Source organism: Oryctolagus cuniculus, chromosome 2 (genome assembly GCF_964237555.1).
Source record: "Oryctolagus cuniculus chromosome 2, mOryCun1.1, whole genome shotgun sequence".
NCBI classification, from domain to species: domain Eukaryota; kingdom Metazoa; phylum Chordata; class Mammalia; order Lagomorpha; family Leporidae; genus Oryctolagus; species Oryctolagus cuniculus.
The window spans coordinates 170,575,079-170,580,184 of NC_091433.1; the positions used below are offsets into that span (position 1 = coordinate 170,575,079).

Consider the following 5,106-nt stretch of genomic DNA (forward strand, 5'->3'; position numbering starts at 1 on the left):
TAGCCACATCTGAAGTACTCAACAGCCACACACGGTTAGTGGGCACTGCATGAGGAGCACAGAATATACAATCCCTACATGAATGCCAGTAGTGCATGCATGGAGAACACACAAACTGCTGTGTCATAGGATATGCATATGTTGGGTATTTATTGATAACACTGTCAAACAGCTTTGGGATGCTTATTACTTTTTTTTTTTTTTTTTTTTTTTGACAGGCAGAGTGGACAGTGAGAGAGAGAGAAAGGTCTTCCTTTGCCGTTGGTTCACCCTCCAATGGCCGCTGCGGCTGGTGCACTGCGGCCGGCGCACTGCGCTGATCCGATGGCAGGAGCCAGGTACTTCTGGTCTCCCATGGGGTGCAGGGCCCAAGCACTTGGGCCATCCTCCACTGCACTCCCTGGCCACAGCAGAGAGCTGGCCTGGAAGAGGGGCAACCGGGACAGAATCCGGCGCCCCAACCGGGACTAGAACCCGGTGTGCCGGCGCCGCAAGGCGGAGGATTAGCCTAGTGAGCCGTGGCGCCGGCCCATTATCAATTCTTCAATTTAAAAATGTTCAAACACCGTACTTTTTACATGAGAATTAACAATATACTAACCAAAAAAAACCCTTAAACTACTTAGAAGCAGCAGCAACTGTAAATAAATCTTTAAAAAGATAGTAGTCTTGGCAACAAAGGGCTAATGTTATTAACTTGTATTTAATTACAAATGAATTTGTACATATTTCCATATACTTAACATTCTCTCCCCTTGAGTTTTTCCTTTATATACTTTGCTCACTTTATATTTTTAATGTTTTATACATTATATAATTGCCCATATTTTGTCCCCTTACAAATATTTCCATATTAAGAAAATTAGTCCTTTACCTACATAGTCTTTTTTTTTTTTTTTTTGACAGGCAGAGTGGACAGTGAGAGAGAGACAGAGAGAGAAAGGTCTTCCTTTGCCGTTGGTTCACCCTCCAATGGCCGCTGCTGCAGCCGGCGCACCGCGCTGATCCGATGGCAGGAGCCAGGAGCCAGGTGCTTTTCCTGGTCTCCCATGGGGTGCAGGGCCCAAGCACCTGGGCCATCCTCCACTGCACTCCCTGGCCACAGCAGAGAGCTGGCCTGGAAGAGGGGCAACCGGGACAGAATCCGGCGCCCCGACCGGGACCAGAACCCGGTGTGCCGGCGCTGCAAGGTGGAGGATTAGCCTATTGAGCCACGGCGCCGGCCTACCTACATAGTCTTAAAATTTATTTCTTCCTTTGGGGCAGCATAGTGGGTAAAGCTGCCACCTGCAGTGCCGACATCCCATATGTGCACTGGTTTGAGTCCCAGTTGCTCTACTTCTGATCCAGCTCTCTGCTATGGCCTGGGAAAGCAGTAGAAGATGGCCTAAGTCCTTGTGCCCCTGCACCCACATGGGAGACCTGGAGGAAGTACCTGGCTCCTGGCTTCAATCGGCACAGCTCCAACCCTTGCAGCCAACTAGGGAATCAGTGGATGGAAGACCTTTCTCTCTCTCTGCCACTCCTTTTCTCTGTTAACTCTTTCAAATAAATAAATCTTTTTAAAAAATGGTACAATATGAAGAATTAAAATACCCCACCCCCATTTCTAGATCAAATTTTCCCCATAGAATTGTTTACAGTTAAGGGTCTTCGTAATTTCTCTTGGCTTGTTTTGTTATGCTTTTGAATGTTTTTTTTTTTAAGACTTATTTATTTACTTGACAGAGTTACACAGAGAGGAGAGGCAGAGAGAAAGGATCGTCCATCTGCTGGTTCACTCCCCAATTGGCTGCAATGGCCAGAGCTGTGCCGATCTGAAGCCAGGAGCCAGGAGCTCCTTCCAGGTCTCCTATGCGGGTGCAGGGGCCCAAGGACTTGGGCCATCCTCCACTGTTTTCCTAGGCCACAGCAGAGTTGGAGCAGCCGGGACTTGAACTGGCGCCCATATGGGATGCCGGCGCTTCAGGGGTGGCTTTATCTGCTACGCCACAGCATAGGCCCCTTGAATGTATTAAGTTTATTTTCAACTACTTAAAGAGCTAGAGATAAGAGAGCCAATCTTTCATTCACTGGTTACTCCCCAAATGCTTACAACAGCCAGGGCTGTGCCAGGGCAAAGCTAGGAGCATAGAACTCCATGTTGGTTTACCATGTTAGTGTCAGGGCCCCAAGCACTTGAACCATTACACTCTGCCTCCCAGCATGCATCAACAGGAAACTAATGTAGCCAGGACTTAAATAGGTACTCCAATATGGGATGCAGGTGTTTCAAGCTGTGGTTTACCCTACTGCAACAAAATACCCACTCACTATGCTTTGAAAGTCTTACCTTCTCAGGTTAGATGAAAAACTTTTTGTAAAAAATATTAAATATACTGGTAATTCACTTTGGTTAAAAGGGGAGAGGTACAGATCCACTTTTATACTTTTCAGAGTGGCCTACTATGCTGTCAAATTCTGCTGGTTATCTATCTAGCATTCATTCTTCTTTACTAATAGAATTCTGTTCACAGTAGGAATGTGCCCAGATTAAAATACTTGCCCAGGCTTTACTGCAGCAAGGAGTGGTCGGGTAACTCAGTTCTGTCCAGTGAGTGGGTCTTCTCAACAGGTTTTAAGGACAACTTTATTATTTTTTTTTTATTTGAAAGACAAGAGTTATAGAGAGATAGAGACAGAGAGAGAGATCTACCATCCAGTGGTTCACTCCCCAGTTGGCAGCAAAGGCTGGAGCTGCGCCGACTGGAAGCCAGGAGCCAGGAGCTTCTTCCGGTTCTCCCAAATGGGTGCAGGGACCCAAGGACTTGGGCCATCTTCTACTGCTTTCCCAGGCCATAGCAGAGAGCTGGATCGGAGGAGAAACAGCTGGGTCTCAAACCAGCGCCCACATGGGATGCCAGCGCCCCAGGCCAGGGCCTTAACCCGCTGCACCACAGTGCCAGACGCAAAGGACAACTTTAACTGACAAGCACCACTAGGATTCTTAACCTTTACCTGTCCTCCTGCTTGAAATGGAGATGTTGGGCTGGTGCTATGGCATAGCAGGTAAAGCCACTGCCTGCAGTACTGGCATCCCATATGGGCACCAGTTCAAGTCCCGGCTGCTCCTCTTCCTATCCAGCTCTCTACTTTGGCCTGGGAAAGCAGTAGATGATGGCCCAAACCCTTGGGCCCCTACACCAGTGTGGGAGACCTAGAGGAAGCTCCATAACTCTTGGCTTCAGATCGGCACAGCTCCGGCCGTTGCAGCCAATTGGGGAGTGAAGCAGTGGATGGAAGACCTCTCTAAGACCTCTCTCTCTGCCTCTTCTCTCTCTGTGTAACTCTTGACTTTCAAGTAAAATAAATAAATCATAAAAAAAAAAAAATGGAGACATCACATCTTGAGACAATGAAGATGAAGGTACTCATCAAAATTTCAGAGTAGAAAGCTAAAACTGGCTTGATTTCTTGGTAACACTGCTAAACTGTATTGTCAGTTCCACATTATGCATCTTTGGATTGATTACATAAGAAAAAAAAGTTCCAGTGAAGACAATATCAAAAGATTTTTTTTCCTGCAACCAAATACGTTCCTTCTGATACAGTATGCCGCTTATACAACAGTTCATTGCTTTATATCAATTTGACATGCTATCTTCATCATACATTAACATCCCATGTATATTTCTGGAAACTATCCTGGCTCCATTGATCTAAATAACTCTCTCTAGATGCCTACAACAGTAGGGCCTGGACCTGGCTGAAGCCAGGAGCCAGGAACTCACATCCAGGTCTTCCACGTGGAAGGCTGGGACTCAAGTACTTGAGCCATTACCTGCTGTCTCCAAGAGACAGCAGAAAGCTGGAGTCAGGAGTGTTCCCAAGTCTCCAACCCAGGCACTCTGATAAGGAAAATGAGAGTTCCAAGTTGTATCTTAACTGCTGCATCAAATGCCTGCTCCCAAGGCTTTTTTTGAAAACTTTTTTGAAAAGTTATTTTATTTGAAAGCCACAGAGAAAGTGATTATCTTCATCCACTGGTTCACTTCCAAATGCTTGCAACTGCTGGGACTGGGCCAGGCTGAAGCCAGGAGCCAGGAATTCCATCTAGCACCCAAGGAGACTGCAGAAGATGGCTGAGTTTCCAGGGAAGATGTCTCTGAAGAGGTGGTTATGAGATGTGTGAACACAAAAAGACAGCTGTAATGCAATGCTAAATAAAAAAACTAAGATGCAAAGTGGCAATTTAGAGTAAACGTGCAACTGTTTTAAAACAATTTTTAAAATATTCAAAATGATACACATTAACAAATACATAAAACCAAACACCCACCAAAGAAATATCTTCATACTCCTTTCTAAATAAAACCCCTTCTTCCCATTGAGGGCAGCCACTAGCCTTATATGGTGGTCACTTTCTTGCATTTTATAAAAATAACTTTTCCTAATGAAGAATGGGATGGGATGGGAGATGGAGTAAGAGGTGGGACAGGAGTGATGGTGGGTGGGCGGGTATGGGGGGAGAATCTCTATATTCCAAAAGCTGTACCTATGAAACTTATATTTATTAAATAAAAGCTTTCTAAAAAATAACTTTTCCAGCTGATTGTGATGTTATGTAACTAGAAATTAACTACAAATCATCAAACTGTACACTAAAAATGGATGAATTATATGGTGTGTAAATTATACTTCATTAAAGCTGTTTAAAAAGACTTTGTACCTCAGTATCTTTAAACACTAGTTTAATTTACCTGTTTGAACTGGTATAAAGTACTGTAGTACAAATTCCTTGGTGTCTTTCTTTCATTAAACAACATTTATGGAAATCTCCATGTTCTTGTTTGTGGCTTTACTTCACTGATTTTCACTGCTGCCTAAGGTACTATCATATAATCTATTTATCTACTTATCTACTTATTCCATTTATCCATCTATTGCATAACTTCTTTGTTGATAGACATGTTTCCTGCTTTTGGCAATTATGAATCATGCTGCTGTGTACATTCTGGTACATACCTCTTGTGCATATGTTAGGCGTTTCTTTCAAAATAAAATCTGCATTACAGATTTTACTATCATATGTGACAGGGAAGACTGCACCTCAGTCTATTATCATAA

At 44.1% G+C, this 5,106-nt stretch overlaps 1 long non-coding RNA gene across 1 annotated transcript; it reads right to left on the reverse strand.

Moving 5' to 3' along the window:
- Positions 1-684: 684 nt before the first annotated feature.
- On the reverse strand, positions 685-1,445 carry LOC138848644 (uncharacterized). Its single transcript, XR_011386718.1, has 2 exons — positions 1,229-1,445; positions 685-874 (listed from the first exon to the last, which is right to left on the reverse strand). It is a non-coding gene; the product is annotated as an uncharacterized lncRNA (long non-coding RNA).
- Between the last annotated feature and the right edge of the window lie 3,661 nt (positions 1,446-5,106).